The sequence below is a fragment of the Heterocephalus glaber genome, unplaced genomic scaffold, assembly GCF_053883595.1.
Source record: "Heterocephalus glaber isolate CG9 unplaced genomic scaffold, H.glaber_assembly_v1.0 deba00001610, whole genome shotgun sequence".
In the NCBI taxonomy this organism is placed as follows: Eukaryota; Metazoa; Chordata; class Mammalia; order Rodentia; family Bathyergidae; genus Heterocephalus; species Heterocephalus glaber.
This window is the reverse complement of record NW_028258381.1, coordinates 29,890,852-29,910,610: the sequence shown is the minus strand read 5'-3', so window position 1 is coordinate 29,910,610 and position 19,759 is coordinate 29,890,852. Positions and strand designations below refer to the sequence as shown.

Below are 19,759 nucleotides of genomic sequence, written 5' to 3'. Positions count from 1 at the left end.
CAGGATCATCTCCCTGTCTCCAGATCCTTGATGTAATGACATCTGCAGAGGCACTTCCACCAGGTAAGGCTGAATAGTGACAGGTTCTGGGTCTAAGATGGGGATATCTTCGAGGGTCTGGTATCCTGCCTCCCATAATCTCCTAGGCCTTGGCAGGATGCAATGAGAACACTGAGTCACTTCTATGGTCTTCCCGCCAAGATCATGTCTCCCGAGTCATGGAATCATGGAAAAACAGACAGGCCAAAGTGAAGATGCTTTACAAAGTCACTGGGTCTATGGTCTTCAAAACTGTCAATGTCCCAAATCAATGAAAGGCTGGTGATTAGGATCCAAGGAGGCTAACAAGACTCGGTGCTATAAGTGACACACTTGCTGAATTCTGAATCAGATCTACAGACAAGAAGATAAGGGCATCATAATGAACTTACCAATTTTGAATGTTGAACTACTTTACAACTTTTTTCATCAGTCTGAACTTATCAAAAATAGGAAGTTGGTAAAGGCTCACAACACTTCATTAAAAATCACATTAAAAAAACAGTTGTCACCAGACACAAGTGGCTGGATGCCTATAATCCCAGCACTCTGGAAAGCTGAGGCAGGAGAATTTCAAGGTCAAGCCCTATCTGGTTAATTTAGTAGACCTTGTCTCAGAAATTAAAAATAAATAAATGAAAAGGGCCAGGGATATCATTCAGTGGAAAGGCCCTGAGCTCAATTCCTAGTACCAGAAAAGGAAAAAAAAAAAAAGCAAACTACAGTTCTCAAATCTCAGAAGTCCAAGGCAAATAAGGAAGCTACTTGAACCAGATTTGAAATTCTCTTCTATTCTTTCAGCCTCCTTCAGACACCAATGGGAGCCAAATTCTTCCTGATGCATAAACGTTTTCAGTACTAAGCTAAACACAAGTTACAGCTACAAATGTACATGTTTCACGGTGACCTAAAAAGACAGTGTCTGGATTCCAAAGCCCTTTGACAATACAGTTGGAAAAACTGAAGCCATGGAAAGAGCCAGCCCTGCACATCTGTCACCAGAGATGCAGGCTCTGGAACCCAACATGCCTGGAGGCTCATCAAACCCAGGGCAACAGCTCAGTGCTAGGACCCTGCGTTCCACAGCAACAGCTCTCTGGCTTTCCAAGCCGAACATCTATCTGAATGACACCTGCCTAAGGCTGACTTGCTGGTGGCTCCCATTGGGGCAGTGCAGAGCGCTACCAAATGCACCCAGGGCAGCCAGGACCAGCTTGAATCCTGGAAGCAAAAATAGGAGCAGAGATGCAGGTTTGACAAATCTGACCAAGTGTGCGTGTGCGTGCGTGCGTGTGTGTGTGTGTGTGTGCAGTGCATGACAGGCAATGTCTTTCCTCTTCAGTGGACACACAACAGAGCAGAAAGGGCTTAGGTTATCCGGCATAAAGAATTAACTCAGCAGGAGAATTATATTCTGTACAGATTAAACTGGTGAATGAATTTCCAGTATCTCAAAAACAGGCAAATCAGTGTGATTGTGTCCCTCGGGGGTGGCCCATGTGGTCCTGTGTGGTGACCACAGCTGCGAAAGATAAGTGGCCTCAGGATTTGCATGAAGACCTTTCTAAGTAAAAGAGGAGGTATTTGCACTGTCTGCAGCAAAGCACACACAGACAAAATACACACAGTAAACAGACCTAGAAAATGAAGAATAATAACCCAGTGGGAGGCAGCTGAATTCTAACTGCCAAAGGATAATGAGACAGAAACTGTGGAAAGAGTGAAGGGTGGGGTAGGAAGGCCTGCAGCTCCCAGACCCGAGCTTCTGCAAGGGCTGCACCTCCAGCATGTGGGAATGAGGCTCGGCCAGTGTGCCGCTATGGGGCTGAGAAAGGGGACAGGCAGGAAGGAGGTGGGCACACTTCACCCAGGCCCAGGGCGGAGTGGAGGGGATGTGGGCTCAAGGTTGGGGGTTAGAATTCTGCCTTGGTCACTCCTGGCTCATAGGAAGCGAACAGATTCCTGCACCTCCCAGAGCCTTAGTTTCTTGGTAACTGCTTCCTGAGGTTCCTGAGTACTGAAATTCAGCAGTCAGAATTATTACGGGGAATCCCACCTGAAATAAAATCTGGACACCAAATAAAATACATTCATTCCTCAGCCTCCAAGGAACTGATTTTTTCAGCTGACGCAAATAAAGCCCATTCAAAGTCCTTTCTCTTTCTACTCATGCTCTCCATAGAACAGCATTTTTTTTCCATTTTTAACTAAAGGCTCTATTTGGAAGTAAAAGGTAATTAGTCAAAATAGATAATCACAGCATTCTGGGAGGCAGAGGCAGGAGGATTGCAAATTTGAGCTCAGCCTGGGGCAGTTTAGTGACTCACAAGATCCTGTCTCAAAAATTTTTAAAAAATAATTAATTAATTAAAAGGCTGGAGATGTAGCTCAGTGTGAAGGCCCTGGGTTCAATCCCCAATATCACCAAAAAAAAAAAAACTTCTGTATTTCCCTTCCTTCATAAAAATGACAAAGGAGGACCAGGTGTCTCATTGTGAAGCTTGTGAAGATTAATGAAGAACACTTGCCACATAAGCACAACTTTCCTGTGACAGAGACAAAACTCTGAGCTTTTCTTCACAGAAGGCTGAGGACTGTGGTGGTGTCTCTCATGGAAGTGGGTACTGAGCCTCAGAATGGAAAGGGCTGGACCCAGGTGGAATTGAGGCACAGTTAGAAGTAGGGGCTACTCAGTGCAGGAAAGGGGACAGAAGGGGCCAAGGGAAGAACGTGAACTGAAGTTTGGGTATTGAAAGCAAAGGCAAGAGGATGGGAAAGGGTTTGCAGGGAGCCAAGCTGCCATGATAATGGGGATGATGGGGAATAGGAGAGATGAACAGCCTTTCTAGAACATTCCATATAGCCTTCAATATGTTTCCCCTCTGCTCCCTCCTTAAGAAACCTTCCTTTGGGACCGGGGATTTAGTTCAGTGGTTCCACCACCTGCCCTGCAAGCGAAAGGACCTGAGTTCAATCCCCGGTACCAAAAAACAAAAAAACAACAAAAAAAAGAAACCTTCCTAAGGCTTTTCCAAGGGTCACCCTTTGTTTCCAGGGAAAACTTAAAGGCAGCATCTACTTAATTTTTCTTATTTTATAATTGATTCAATATCCATTTGGGATTTATGATTTTATTGTGAGTCCTTAAACTTACTAGAGAAAAAACCTCATCACCAGGAGTTTAGCATGGTTCCTTATATGAACTTAATCCTCGAGACTGTGTAGTATAAAGAACACTACTCTCCTTACATTACGTTGGAAGAGAAACTCAGAGAGATGGAGAAACTCATACTAATGGGAGACATTGGAGTCAAGGCCAGGTCAGTCTCTTCTATCCCATATGCTTATGAGGCCTTCGTATTGTCTTTTGTTTTTGCTTTTTGTTTTTCACATTGTGATGAAACTTAATATAAAACTTACTATTTTAACCATTTTTAAATGTGCGGTTCAGTGGAATTTAGTACCTTTGCTTTGTTTTGCAACCGTCACCACTGTATAGACCCAGAACGATTTCATAACCCCAAAAGGGAATCCTGTATCCATTAGGTAGTGAGTCCCTTTCACTGCCTGCTGCCCAGCAAATCCTGCTCCATTTTCTGTACTTATGGACTTGCTTAATCTAGGTATTTCATATTAATAAAATCACGCAATATACACTCTTTGGCATCTGGCTCCTTTCACTTAGCATGATTTTTCCCAGTCTATTCATGTTGTAGTGTGTACCAAAATATCACTTCTTTTTAAGCCCCAATAGTATTCCATGTATGGTTAGCCTCATTTTGTCATCCATTCCTCAGGGTCTGGACATGTGGGCTGTTTCCACTCTTAGGAATTATGAATGATGCTGTCATGAACATTCAAATATTATCATTACTTGGTACACATGGGAGATTCCTTGTAGGACCCCCCCACACACAGATACCAAAATCTGTGGATTTCCAAGTCCTTATACAAAATGGCGTAATATTTGCATAGAACTTCCATACCTCCCGTCCTCCCCTGTACTATACATCCTCTCTAGGTGACTTACAAAACCCAACACAATGCAAGCACTATGCAAGTAACTGTTATGCTGTATTGTTTAGGAAATAATGACAAGGAAAGAACAAATCTGCACATCTTTTATACAGACACAATCTGCAGCTGGTGGAATCCAGAGTTGTGAAGCTTGCAGACACAGAGGGAAGACTGTATACAATTTTGTTTGAACACCTGTTCTCACTGCCTTTGGGAAAACCCCATGCTTACAAGCACTACACTGTCCCACTCCAAAGTGGGACTGATTCCCATGAAAACTACGAAGCTTCGGGGGTATTCAGTGAGGCTCCTAAAGTATTTGCTCATGCAGACAGCAACTGAGAAATGACCTACGTTATCCCCACTAAAGCTTTCTCAATTTCATTACCAATTTCTGGAGGTCTCAAATAATTATATTGCAAACACTAATACCAAAGCCTCTGATCAGCACTTCAAGTCACCTTATTTTCTTAATTATGAACTCTCTTTTAACTAAATTTTCAAAGTGAAATCTGCAAAATGCTAAAATGTAAGTAAATGTATATGTGGTTGTGCATTAAGGGTGTGTTTCAATTATCTGATGTATCAAGCTACCATCAAAGAGCGTATGGTGTCCAAGGTGGAAAGTTGAGAGGCCCTTCAGATGACCTGTGAGGCCACCAGCGAAGCAACGCAGAGCCACCAAAGAGCAGAGGAAGGGGACGATAGAAGCCAAGAGGGGATATTTCTCTCATCAGAAAACAATGTAATCTCTGCTAAGTCGTATTTCCATGGCTGCTCCATAAAGCAAAATATAGAGGCTCTAGACAGCCCAAGGATGAACACCAGAAACCGTGTATAAGTTTTCTGGTAGTGGATTGTAATCTGCATTGCATAGACTACTGGGGGTACTGAAAATAGGATCTAAGATTCCCAACACCCAGGCCTTTGGGGACTGATGCTGATGATATAAACATTGAGTCTATCTAAAATTCCATTTGTCAAGCCGTATGAAAATTACTTACAAGACAGAATTTTCTTTTACTTTTCGCTTTCGTGCAGGGCTGCTGTAAGTCAGCAGTTTTTATGGCCCCTCCTGAGTCCCCGCGTAGGAGCTGTCATGGGCGAGCCTGTGCCTGTGCCTAAGGACAGGGCCTGGGAGGTGGGCAGGATGATGGGCATCAGAAGAGCATGGCTCCCCAGGCAGCTTCCTGGGCCACACAGTCACTGCCCGATGTTCTGCAGCTATTCTGCTTCCCACCACCGTTATCTCCCTGTGCCTGGGTGTCCTCTTGTGTAAAATCAAGGGCAAAGCTCTGTCTCTCACTATTGTGGTGAAGATTAACTTAGACCAATAAAGAACAGCTTGGCAAAGGCACTTTCCTTTCCTTCCCCTTCACTGAGTAGCTCCCTGCCTTCCTAAAGGTCACTTTGACCTCTGTCTAGGATTGTTGGGTTTCGTAGCAAAACAATTATCCTGATCAGTCCTCCTAAGCGCCAAAAATTTGAAAGAAGAAAAGCTGATAATTCTGGTTATTAGGAACGTCCAATATCTCCCAGTATATTGAGGCTAATTGCCACTAGTGAAACCAATTATCAGCTGTGATACCCTTCAAGAGAAACAGACCCGAGGGCTCCTACAGAGACATGTGGAGTGGAGGCTGGTCACTGCATGTGTCACCTGTGACATGGAGCAGTCTGGAAACGTCTTCTGCTTGCCTCTCCTGAGCACGACAAAAAACGCCTCAGCAGCTCAGCATTCCAACCCACATGCTCACCCTGCACCCACAATCAAAACAGGGAAGGGCTGTTTCTTCCAACTCACCTGTTTCCCTTTGGAGAGCCAATATTCACAATGATCCTGCAGAAGAGCTGATGAAGTAGATAGTGTTTTCTGAGCAACACAACCAGCAGTTTATTAAATATGCTCTGGTCTTTTTTGTTACTGTTAAGTAGGCAATAATAAATCATCATTGAGGCAGAAGCTGAAGCAAAGCTGAAGGAAAAGCCTAATGCTTAAGGACCAACGGGCTCTCAGGCCCAGTCCCACTGGTGAGAGGGGGCAGAGTATCAGATTACAGGGTTGAGCAGGGCAGGCTGCAGAAATCAGCTCTCACCTTTTAGGCTTGGCTCAAACAAACAGGAACTGTTTTTAGTGCCACTGAACAGAGTGAGAGGTGGGATGTGTGTGCATCATGAACAGGCTGCAGCCCCAGCTGGGAAAAGGGCTTCCATCTTCCATGGAGATTGTCTTTTGTTTCTGTTTCACTCAGGTACACCTAAAGCCCCATGAAGCTAATGTAAGAGGCACCTGCTTGGCCTCCCCTGCTGCTTGATTAGACCTAAAATCTTCCTACCCAAACTCAGCCACAGTGCCCGCTGCCTGCCAGGTGTTTATTGGAACAGCTGGCGCCCTGCAGAGTGCCTGATGTCATCCTAGGATCCCAGGAGATCATCAGTGAGGAATCTGCCTGGAACAGTGGCCAAGAGCCACACCCCCCAAGGGCACTGAGCCAGGAACAGGGTGCTGAGCAGAAGGACCTGGGTCTAAAGTTGTGTTCCGTGCAATCTCTATTTTTGATACCTCTGTCTTGTTCAGTAAAATTGGAGTTCTATGGTATGAATCTCACATACACATAAAGAGTGGTTACTCAAGCAATAGACTGTAGATGCTATTTAATAATAAATATGTGCTGTATTCACAGTTTTAAAGTATCTATTCCTAAAAATGGAAGTTCAGTTTCACATAACATTAAAAATAACTCATAATCTTTAGTTCATCTATTCCATAATCATTTTCTAAAAACTTACTTTATTGAAAATCCAGTGAAGAGGAGTCTGTCTAGTGTCTTGAAGAAAAATAAAAATCCACAGAAGGACACATAACCAAAAAGTCAACTTAGTTAAAATTTTATTCTAAAATAATATAAAATATTAGACTTACATGATTTAAAATATAATACCTACTATGTGTTGAGAACTATTTTTTTTAGCAGTGCTAGGGATTGAACCCAGAACCTTCCCACTAAGCTACATCCCAAGCCCTTTTTTTAAAATTTTATTCTGAGAAACGATTTCACTAAGTTCCCCCATGGTAGAATCAACCATGTGATTCTCCTGCCTCAGCCTCCAAGAGTATGGGGGTTACAGGCTGTGCCCCCATGCCCTCTAAGAACTTATTTCAACTTAGTATAACTTACAGACACAGTTTTACACATTTTGCTTGCATTATACACTAATCTTTTCAATAATTCTTGGAGTTTTATAAGATTTACAAATGAACAGTCAACCAACCAACAAGTAGTTGGAAGAGGCATATTTCAAACCTTGAGTGTGTCCATCTATACCTGCCTTATTGAAAATAAACGAAAAGAAAAAAATAAATGAAAGGGAATGTAAAATTTCAATCATACAGCAAATAGAAAATGTGACTTCGTTTTATCACATATAGTGAAAGAGAACGGAATAACAGAGTATAAGCACAAAGCAGAAGGAGAGGGCAGAAAGGAAGAAAAATGGAGTGAGGTTAAATATGGGGTTCACTGATGAAGTAGTCCCTCTTCTAAGTATTTATCCAAAGAAACTGAAAACAAGATCTTGAAAAGATGCTAGCACTCCCATGTTCAGCACAGTTCATATTCACATCGGCAGAAAGAAGAAACCACTACAAGTCCACACAAAGATGAATGGATAAAGAAAATGTGGTATACGAAAACAAGGTGCTAGGGCTTGTGTCTAGATGTCCCCCAAAGCCTCATGCAGTTATAGGTGGGGCTTTTCTGAGGTGGCTGGGTCTAGAGTGTGGATTGCTGGGATTATGGGTGTGGTGCTGGGATCAAGGATGTTTGATTACTACATTGGAACACTATTGTTTTGGCATGTCCTGAGTCTGGATAATGGGAAGGCCCAAGTTGGGTGTGAGTGCTACCCACCCTAAGGGCATGTAGCCTGGATAAAATATAAGGGACAGAAAGAGGGCTGCTGTCATCACTTGCTGCTTGCTACTTCACTGTTTTGCTGCCTTCTGCCTGCCATGAACTTTCTTTCCTGTGATGCCCCTCAGCCACGCCACCCTGCCTTGGATCCAGTTGCCTTTGGATAGAAACCCCTACAAACTGAGAGCCAAATAAACGTTTCCTCCTTTAACTTTGGGTGTCAAGGTATTTTGTCTCAGCAACAAGAAAACTACGACAAAAGGGAATATGACTCAGCCTTTTAAAAAGGAAATTCACCAATATTCAAGACTATGGTTGAACCTTCAGGACATGATGCTAAGTGAAATAAGCCAGACACAAAAAATCAAATATAGCCAGAGTCCACTCACACGGGGTATCATCTGAAATATTCCAACACAGAATCAAAGAATAGATCAGTGGTTGCCAGGGGCTGAGAGAGGGGAGGGAAATGTAAAGTTGCTAATTAATGAATATAAATTTTCAGTTAAGCAAGATGAATCCATTCTAGAATTTTCTATGCAATTTTTCTACAGTCAAAAATACTGTTGTGGGCCGGGGATTTAACTCAGTGGTTTTGCCGCCTGCTGCACAAGCACAAAGACCTGAGTTCGATCCCCGGTACCAAAAAAAAGAAAAAAAAAATCTGGCAAAAATACTGTTGTACACGTTAAAAATGCGTTAAGAGGATACATCTCATGTTACTAGCTCTTACAATATTTTTTAAAGGCAGTGAGCTTCTCTGGGAGTGGAACCAAATTTATTCTACAAAATTATGACTATCTGACTAATCCTGTGTACAGTTCTGATTCCTAAACCATGTGTCTCTATTGAGGAAGGCACAGGCATAGGAGGAAATAGCCTTTTGACTTCTGTACCCTGGATTAAACAAAATTCTACACCTGTTATTTACATGAGCCCAGAAGATATTAAAATCAGAGCTTATTTCCACCTGGCCACAGGTTGTCTCACTTAAATTTACCTGCTTAAATTAGCTGACCTTGCCTGCGGGTATCTCAAATACTTTTCTTGTGCACTGAACTCAGAGTTCAATTCCCAATTTCATAAATATCAGTATTAGAAGCTAATTAATAAACCCTTGATTTTACTATTAAATAGCCAAATCACAGGAAAAGAAATGAGTCCTCCTAGAATGTCCTCCAAGAAGACTCACGTGTTCAGAGGTGGGGTTTGGGGAAGGTGATTGGATTATGGGGCACTACAGTCATCAGTGGATTCAACCCCTGAAAAGTTCAAAGCTGAATGAGATGTTAGAAAGCGGAGCCAGGTTGGAGGTGGGTCATTTGGGAGCATTACCTGGAAGAGTTTGTCTCTCTCCTCGGCTCCTCCCTTTTCTCTCTGCTTCCTGGCTATTGCCATGATGTGGGCAGCTTCCCTCCACCAGACCCTTCCACCATGCCCTTCCTGCCTTGGAGTCAGCCAACCATGGACTGAATCCTCTAAAAACCAGGAACCAAAATAAACCTCTCCTCCTTTAAGTTGCAAGTGTCGGAAATTTTGTCCAAGCAACAGGAAAGTGGTAAGACACCCAAGGATTGTAAATAGAATACATCCCAAACAGTCTGTCTACACAACTGAATAAAGTTGGCTAACAAGTGACCCAGCCTAAGGATACAGATCTGATTTCTCATTTCCCTTCCAGGCCTAAGATTCTGAGCCTAAATTCAATAAACACTCTAGTAAGATTGATTTTTTGTTTTGTTTTGTTTTTGTTGTAAGCACTATGAAAATGCTACTCATGTCTCAAAGGGGACTTTGTTGATTGAAGAGAGGGCAAAGCTGGTATCTGGTTTTTTTGGTTTTGTTTTTGTTTCTCTGTAGTACCACGGATTGAACCATTTTTTAATTTAAGACAACATCCCTTAAGTCACTCAGTTGCCCAGGCTGGGCTCAAACTTTATCCTTCCTCCTCAGCCTCCTGGAGTACTGGGATTACAGGTGTGGACCATTACACATAGCTTTTTAAATCTCACCCACCCAAGAAAATCCTTTCTTGCAGTCTGAACAGTTTTTCCTGTGGGCCTCGGAAGCACTGATATGCAGAAAGCTTTGAGAGAAGAGAGAAGACACATCTTTCTATCTCGATCTAACCTAAAACTGTTTTTTTACATGAACGGGAATCGGTTTTTAAAAGGTTCTCCTGGTCTTTTGTCTGTCACTGAGGATGAGGGCTACCGCTGTCTGTGAGGTCCCTGAGGGCAGATAGCTAAGGGTAAATGTCTCTACCTGTGGGTCTAGGGCACCTTGTTAGCAGACCTGAGTGTGGCCAAATGAAACATGTGTTATGTGCCAGGTTGTCTCAGTTTAAACAAGGTGCTGCCTCACTTGGCCCACATAGATGTGGGGGGTATATACTTAGAGCCTCTTTTTTGTCATCTATTCTAAAGGAAGGCTTAAAACTTATAAATATAGCACAAATTTGCCACCTTGAGAAGGACACTGAAATCCAACGGAAATAAAAATAGCTACCATTTACATTCTATGGAAATACTACATACTGTGCCAACACTTAAAATATTAGCTCTGATTCTCAGTGCAGGATGAAAAAAAAGTAGCATCTCATTCTGCATTTTACTGTGAAATCAGACTCAGAGAGACTTGCCCAAGACTAGAGCTAGGCAATGAGAAAGTTCAGATTCAAATCCATCACCGGCCAATGCCAAAGCTCTTCCTACCAACCAGAACTCTTTCCACACTGTTACAAAATCCTCTTGCTGCTTATCTTTATCAAAGACACCTTTTAAGTGCCCTGGCCAACTCCACATAGACCCCTGACCATGTCATCCACACCACCTACCCTTGGTATACAAGTGGTGATGGAAAGATGTAAAAAAAATGTTTAATGTATTATAGTAAAAGACAAATTGCCAAGAATGATGGGCTAAGTGGGACAGTATCTTGAGTATTTTGAAGAAAATTCAAGGAGTGTTATCTTTTACTGAAATAAATTTTTTTTTTTAATTTTATTGTTTTTTTGGTACCAGGGATCAAACTTGGGACCTTGTGCTTGCGAGGCAGGTGCCGGAACCACTGAGCTAAATCCCCGGCCTTGAAATAAAATTTTTAATTTAAACATTCACTGTATCATATGATCATTCCTCATTTATGGCAATGTCTGTCAAGTAAGAACATGATGGTGTGTCTTTACCCACAATACTCATGGGATCTGGCACTGTGCAACTTCTGGCTCTTCCCCAAATCAAAATGAGCATGAAAGGCCAATGTTTAGAACTGATTTGGGGCATCAAGGCAGCCACAAGAGTACAAGGAAAGATATTTAAGGGAGAGAACTTCCAGAACTGCTTGAGAAAGTGGCAAGAATGATGTGTGTCTGAAGCAAGGGAGAGTATTTTGAAGGGGATTAGTGGTAATGTGACTTTTACTGTAACAACTTTTTTTAAATTTAAACATTCGCTGTATTTTTTATCATACCTGATATGTCCCAATACAGGTGGACCATTCACATCACAATTTAAGAGGAAATACCATATAGAGTCTGACCTCAAAGCCACCCACACAGATACACTGTCTTGCTGAGGTGTCTGCCTTCCAATTGATTCAAACAAAAATACCTGCCAATGCCTAAAGAGGTCTTATCTACAGAGATCAACCTTTTCCGAAGATAATACGGATAATCTCCAGTGATCAAGCATCTGCTCATCAACTCCTGCTCTGAATTAAGAGTATCTTCCCGCTGTGTCTGGGTCATCTCTGCAACTCCCAAAAACTCCCATCTACTTCCACAGTATGCCACCTCAGACAGTAGGCTGGAAACGCAATGAAAAAACACGTAAATACATGAATACGTGTTTTTAAGTTGAACTGCATGAAACTGCTATTTAACAATTTTGGAGGGACCAAAAAATGGCAATTTTGAATGGTTCAAACTAAACCTTAGGCGAGAGGTTTAGCTTCAGGAATGAAGTTACATAGAGAGTAGCTTCTGCAGCAATAGAAAGTAGCCCAAAAGGCCGTAACAGTTCCAAGGTACAGAGGACCTATGTCCACCTATCTCACCTTCCTGCTACATGTAACATATGGGATGGCAGGAATTCATCCCCCAGTCAAGATCATAGGCCCACCTCCCGCCAGGGCATCCACATCAAGACAGTGGAGCAGGGAGAAGAGCAAGCCCTAGAAGACATTGCACCTCTATTTTCATCTTCCCGTCGGTCAGAATTTAGTCACAAGGCCACATCTAGCTGCAGGTGAGCTGGAAAACATCAACTTTAGTTGGAGAGCCATATCTCAGCAAGAACTAGCCTTGTGTTATTTAGTGAAAAGACAGTGATTAATATTGGGAAGCCAACTGCCACCTCTGCTATGTAGCAAGGGAAAGAACTGGAGTCATCACACAAGGCTACAGGGTTTCTACGATGGCCCTTGTAAAACTGACTGAACAGTTCAGGCACAAACATCTGGAAGATGAGAATAGAGTTACTGAAGTAACCTTAAATTGGGTGGTAATCGAATTCTTGGCATTTGCAAGTTGCTAAGAGGCAAATACAGACCAGGTTGAGGCTTCTGATGACTTAGGAAACATCTGCCCCTGTAGAAATCTGTTCTTGGGCAGTTGGGTGGGGCACACACATCTATGCTCCCACCCTCAGTGTGTGAGGTCGTGTTCTGGTGGCACAACTTTCTCTTACTCATCCTAGTGCTCAATATAGGATGAGCCATAAGTATTTTATAAGATGCTTATCTTGTAAGAAAGTAAATGAATTCAGATCTCAAAAACTCTTTATGATTTTTCCAAGACACCTTTTAGACACCAAGACCCCAAGGTACTAGTGTTTCATCATCCCAAATCCTGAAAGACTTTGGTCATGGTTATTAAAGCTGCTTTAATAAAACTACCATAATACTAAAAAGAAATGGTTGTCACATTAGTTTGTTCCACTTTATAAAAATTCAATAGTTTTTTCTAAAAACCCTGTAAAGTTAAGACAGGGGTAACTCAGAGATTCCAGGGATACAACTCACAAGACATGTAAAGCAATTAAAGACGTAGAAAGGAATAAAACCTAAGAGTGATGGCATCAAAATGCCAGAGTAGAAGTAATAGAGCTCCCCTTTCCACCACAGAAAACCAAACACAACTCTCCAGTAGCAAAGTACTACCCACGGGCCTGGGGTGTAGCTCAGTGGCTTGCCTACCACACAGAAGACCCTGATTTCAAACCCTAGCACCAGAAAAGAAAACCTACCATCCAGAATATGCTAGAACTTAAAACTGAGACCGTTTGGGGGACCAGAACACTCAGAATTTGTTAGCATTCCAAAAAAAGCCACCATGAACATTGCACTGTGAAGTCATAAGTCATTTCAGAAACTATGAGCTCTCTGAAACCAAATTTCGAAAATCAAGTTCAAACTGCACCTTTAACTAAGTAATCTCAAGCTAATGCCTTTTAACCCTTTCCTTTCTAAAGCCTTTTCCAATCTCTTCTTCTGTATGACAGATAATTATAGACCTACTTCATAGGTTTTTTTGCAAGGTTTAAATGGGTTAATATGTACAAACAGCTCATAATGGTTCCTAAAAGATAATAATTCTTAATGTTATCTTAACGCTTTTCTTAATGCAAACAAGACTGCACAAGATGATGCCTCAAGTACAAACTTTTCATCACCTTTTCTTTCTCTCTTTAACATGTCAAAGGACATAGAAGGAAATAAAGCCAGGAAGCCCATACAGAGCCCTTGCTCCTATGGTGATAAGAAGTTGCCCCCTCCTCCCGGACAGCCTGGCAAGCCCTGCAGCAGGGGAACAAAGGAATGAGGAAGAAAGTCTTTCTCACCACAAATAAGAGGAAAAGAGACACAAGAAAGAACATCCCAATTATTCTCTCTCCTATTTAATCTTGGCATGTGGAAAGCCAGTTTTCCCAGCACCACTTATTATAAAGAGGCTGTCTTTCTTCCAGTGAAGGTGTTTGGTGCCTTTGTCAAAGGTAAGGTGGCTGAGTGCGTTTGGAGTTGTTTCTGCATCTTCTATTCCACTGATTGTTAGGGCTGTTTATGATAGGGATGGTTGTCTCTCAGGAACCCATCAGCATTTGGTGTTTGAATGAGGGGCTGATATGGTGTGGTCACCACTTTTAACTCACATACAACTCAGGTGTGTAGAGGAAGTGTGCAGAGCATAGATAGTGTGTGTAGGTTGGCAGGTGGAGTTTGGGAAGATAATGGTGCAGATGGTCTCATATACACTGTGAAAAGCACAAGAAGAGAAATGAAACTAACTTACAGAGTTAGGATTAGAAAGTGGCCACCACAAGAAAAGTCACTACTTAATCCATGTAGGTCTCGTCTCATTCTAAAAGCTCCAAGAAAAGTATTTCTGTTTCAGTCTACAGAAGCAATCTCTAGTAGTGACAGGAGGGTTATCAATATTACCGTGTTCCCCCAAAGAGGCTGCACTATAGCCAAACCTAGGGAGTCTCATCGAATGCACAGTGGAGATGGGTGGAGACTTCTCCCTGGCCACCTCTAATGGAAGTTTCCTCCTCTTACACCTGGGCAACCTCTACACAGAGATCTCCACCTACAGTGGAGGTGGACAACTGGAAAACACTAGGCCCTACTGAGGATTAAACTCAAGGACTAAATTAAGAAATTTAACTATCCCTTAAATAACAGATAAAAATAATTATGGTAAAGGTATGTGATGAGGACCCTGGAGTGGTGGAGGCTATGTACCACGTGTTCATGTTGAAAATAATCACAATACTAAATCCTGAGCAATACAGATACCCTGAGTCATCAAGGGACAAGGACAATGACCAAAACCAGACTGACCCTGGTGCCATGGATCTACCATGCACTCGTGACTGTATTCTCCTTCCTGCTCCTCTGGGAGGTTGGTGGAAAGGTTTAAGCTCAAAACAAATTCCCTTAGTAATTAAGACTCATTGATGTTTAAGCTTTGTAAGGTCCAGTTCTTTTCTGAAAATCTAATAAAAACCATAGGGTCTCAAAACATTCATAAAATATTGCACATATTTGGAGGTGTCATATATAACATTTGATAGCTCCTAACCAGGAACTATAAAACTATTAAGAGGAGTGTAAAACCTCCTGTCAATAATCTAGCCCATTTAACAAAATTAAGTGTACATTTCATTACAGTAAGGCTAAACACTAAGTCTTTATAATTTGCTTTCACTTGGATCATATTTGAAAGTCTGCTAATAGCAATAGACATCTTCTACTAATAATTTTTCTTTACCATTTTAACTGAGTTAATGAGCTAATTATTACTTAATATACCTACTTTCAAAAGAAAAATATATTATTGAAACATGCAGTAGAAAATGGCAGAAATAGATATTTTTTCTATAACACATTTTTAGTCCCATCTGATGTAAAAGACAACTGCATAAAACAATAGTTATCAATCTTGTTGGTGAATATATAATATATAAAGATATAACTTGTTTGACAATCACAGAACAAAAGAGGGGAAAGGAAATGAAGCTATAGAAGAGAAAATTTTGTATACTACTAAAATTAAGTTAATATTAATCTGAAGTAGGTTGTTGCAAATTACAATGTTAAGGGTAACCCAGGGCAATCACAAAGAAAACAATTCAAAAATGTGCTAAAAGGAACAACAAGGGGATTAAAATGCCATACTGAGGAACAAAAAGAAAAAAGACATAAATAACAGATAAAAATTCTATCTTTTAGGTAGTTACATTAAAGGTACACTTATTAAATGGATCAATTAAAAGGTAGAAATTTGCAAAATAGATTTTAAAACTCTAAAGACTGTCTACATGAGATATAATTTAGAGTCAAAGACACAAATCAGTTGAAAGCACAAAGATGAAAAAGATATGGCATGCAAACAGTAACCAAAAGTGACCTAATACTGCACTAATAGCAAACAAAACAGACTTTAAGACAACCACTGTTACTAGAAACTAATAAAGATACTTTACAATGGCACGAAGGTCAATCTAAAAAGTAGATATAATAAATATGTATCTAATAAAACAGCACCAAAATACCTGAACCAAAGCTGACAGAATTGAAGAAACAGAAAATTCCAATACCTTACTTTTTAATAATAGAACTAGAGAGAACAAGAAGAAAACAGAAGACTTGAACACTGTAAACCAACTAGCCTTAGCACACATCTATAGAACACTCCACCCCACAGCAGCAGAATACAATTCTTTGACTATACATGAAATATTCTACAAGCTAGATCATATATTAGACTATAAAAACCCTCAATAAATTTAAAAGGATTGAACTCACATGAAAGTATGTTCTCCAATTACTAGTGAATGAAATTAGAAATCATTAACAAGATAAATTTGGAAAATTAACAAATGCATACATAGAAATAAAACAACACCCTTAAATAAATAAGAAGAAATCACAAGAGAAAGGAGAATATACTTTTAGATAAAGGGAAATTAATACGCAAGAAACTGAAATGCAGCTAACCCTGTGCTTAACAAGAAATTTAGAGCCATAAATAACTTATATTAGGAGAAAGTCCCCAAATAATTTAAGCTTCTTGTTAAATTAAACAAAAATTAAACCCAAAAAGAACAGGATAAAAATGATAAAGATTATATTGGAAATAAATGGACTAGAGAATAAAAAACAACAGATAACAACTACTCAACCATAAAGACAGATAAATTTGAGTCATTTGTAGAAAATGAGTGCACCTTGAGACCTTAATGTTAAGTGAAATAAATCCAACACAGGTTAAATATCACATAGTTTTTTTTATATGAGAAAACTAAAGCATAAATAATTTAAAAAACAAATTAAAAGACAGATGATAGGAAACAGAAAGGTAGATCTTTTGCAGATGGGAAAGGGATCTAAGAATGGAGGGAGGAGAGAGGAAGGGAAGGGGAGGGGAAGCAGAAGTAAAAGGATTAAGATTCTATATGTATGTGTACTAAAACAGTTGCTAAAGCTACAAAAAAAAAAATAAAGAAAGAAGAAACAGAAACCAAAAGTTGGTTCTCTGAAAAGATTGAGAAATCTTTAGCTATACTGGCCAAAAAATGAAAAAGAAAGACTTAAACTACTAAAATTAGGAATAAAATGGGGCATTACTACAGACCTTACAGAAGTAAAAAGGAATATAAAGAAAAACCATGAACAATCACATGCCAACAAATTGAGCAAACAAGCTAGATAAGATGGAAAAGACACAACTACCAAATCCCTACTCCAAAAGAAACAGAAAATCTAAAAAGACCTACCACAAGAAATTTTATTAACAATGGATAATTTGCCATATATAAAAAACCCAGGCAACACTGACTCATTGGTGAATTATCTAGACATTTAAAAAAGAATTAATACTAATCTTCTAAGAAATAGAAGAGGGGTCACTTCCCCATTCACACCACATGGACATTGCTACTGATTCAAAAACCAAACAAGACATTACAAGAAAACTATGAAGCAATATCTATTGTGAATATAGGCGCTTAAATCCCAAGAAAATATTGAAAAGAAAATTCAACTTGCTAGGAAAAGGAGCTCCTCCATACCATATCAAAATCTTCTGAGTTTTGACCAGTCTGTCCACCAAGAACTTTAAGCAATCTAATTACTATTCAGTCATCCTTTAATAACGTATACAAAATCAATTCAATTATAAATAAGTCCTTTAAACTTCCCCATCTCTTCCTGTTACCTATCAAAAATAAACAGCTGTTTTTATGCCAATTATTTCATGTTACTGCACTTTTTGTTACTGCTGCATAACCAGCATTACTTTAAAATTATAATGGTTTTTATAGAATCAGATGACTTGGAATACAGCCTTCCATGCTATATAACATTCCTAAGAAGGAAGCCATTTGGCTCTCTATTTCCAGAAAACTGACTAATTATTTGAAATTTAGGCAGCCCTTCTTAAGCATTTTTTAAAGAATCCTATGTAAGCCACTGCTGTTTCCCCCTCTGTCCCCACTATGTTATAACACTGAAGAAGCTATACAAGTTCATAACCATTACAAAAACTCAACCAAACACTGTTCTTGAAAGTAGTGTGCTATGGAAATTTCACTCTCTTAGATCCACATGAGAAACTTGTTTCAAATATAGTCCTCAAGTCTTGGGAGATTCTGATTTGCTAAGTTTGTAACTAGTCTCCGGAATATGCATTTTAACTGGTCCCCTCCCCAAGTATTCCCAACCACAGGGGCCCTGGAAGTACTCGATTTCTAGATTCCTCCTCTATGCTTTACAGGAGTAAATATGGACCAATGTAGGTCCCTAGGACAGTTCTGCAATATAGGTCTCAGTTCCCAACCCATACAGCAGTGGTCCCTCATGTACAACCATTTTACAAAGAAAGTCCAGAAATTGTTTTCCTAAAGACACATAAAGAAGAACCCACTGAACAGAGAAAACAGGAAGGAAGTAGATCCTGGGCTACAGAAATCTGAAAGCAGAGGCAGGATTTCTTGTAGATATGACTCAAGTATTAAGAAATTATAAAGAGGGTAAAAGGTATCACACTCTTCTTCACCTTCCCTTCTGGGCCATGCTACCATGAATGCAAACAGCCTTCCAAGGCTTGGACCATGTTTAAGAGTGTGAAATCAATATTAGGTAGAAGAGAAGATGCTCTGCCACAACCAGAGTCTCTTCTCCAATTTAAAACTCTTCCTATGCTTCAAATCATCTCAAGCTGATTATTGCTAAGTCCAGGACCACTTCCTGCAAAATAATCAAAGCCATGCCCATAATTGCCCATAATAAGTTAATTAAGTGTGAGTTAAATATGAAGAATCCAAATGCAATCAAACCTTTTAAAGACAAGAATCTTTCTAGATATGTGACATTTAAGAATTTTTTTATAGAGGGAGGAGAGGGCCCTGCAGACGACTTCCCACCCACAGAATGGCAGATTTGGCTAGATGCATTTTTTAAATAAAAGGATTTTAGGAGGCGAAAAAGAATTTTTCATAAAGATTTTCACATTTTTTTTGAAATTCTGATGGAGTAAGAGACATTCAACACACTCATGAACATAGGCAGGTTTGGAGTTCACTGCTATTGTACAAAGGGGTTTTTGTATGACTGGCAATTCAGAGGATGGGTCAGAGCTGAACCAACCTCCTGACTCTGTGTCACAGGGGCAGTATGCCCAGAAGGGCCCTTCAACATGTGGCAGTAAACTATAAACACAATAAAGATGCATTGCTATTACAGTAAGCCATTCTAATTAGGATCCCCTTTGCCTAGTTATATATCCAAGTAATGGAAGATATCACATATCAGGCAAATATTTATAGCTTTTATATTTTACACTACCACTCTTACTGGTGCACAATGAATACAGGCAAAAAGCCAGAGGTTTGGCTCCTGAATTCACCCATCTTTACCCTAGCCCTCTTGTCTGATGGCTTTGGTGCAGCCTTAGGATCTCACCTTAAAATCTAACTTTGGGCAAAGGTGTCCACTCTTCTCTCTCTAGGTTAGTTCCCCAGTTCCATACCAAGCCATATTTTCCCCTTAGAGAATCATTATGATGACTGTTTGATGAATAACTATGTAGTTTCCAGTGTGCGCAAAGATTTATCTCTCCACTAACTCCTGCTGCTCTGTATGTGGAACCAAGACAGCTTGGTTGCATCCAAGCTGTTGGTAAAATGGTAACAAGACTTACCTCACACAGGTTAAGTCTTCAATTCTAAAATACACGTATCTGTGAAAGGCAATAAAATTAGGTAGGTCTTTATCTTGCAAGTGACTTT

The 19,759-nt window shown here is 40.2% G+C and overlaps 1 protein-coding gene across 7 annotated transcripts in view; it reads right to left on the bottom strand.

The window, feature by feature from the left end:
- The window catches only part of Amph (amphiphysin), a 216,124-nt gene that overhangs the window by 185,433 nt on the left and 10,932 nt on the right, over positions 1 to 19,759 (bottom strand). For 2 of the 7 annotated variants that reach the window (XM_021254557.2, XM_087195817.1), the window contains exon 2: positions 19,672 to 19,710. The exons of the other annotated variants lie outside the window; for them this stretch is intronic. The gene's annotated coding sequence lies outside the window, so the exon portion shown is untranslated. The remainder of the gene's footprint in view (positions 1 to 19,671; positions 19,711 to 19,759) is intronic. 7 annotated transcript variants of the gene reach the window in all.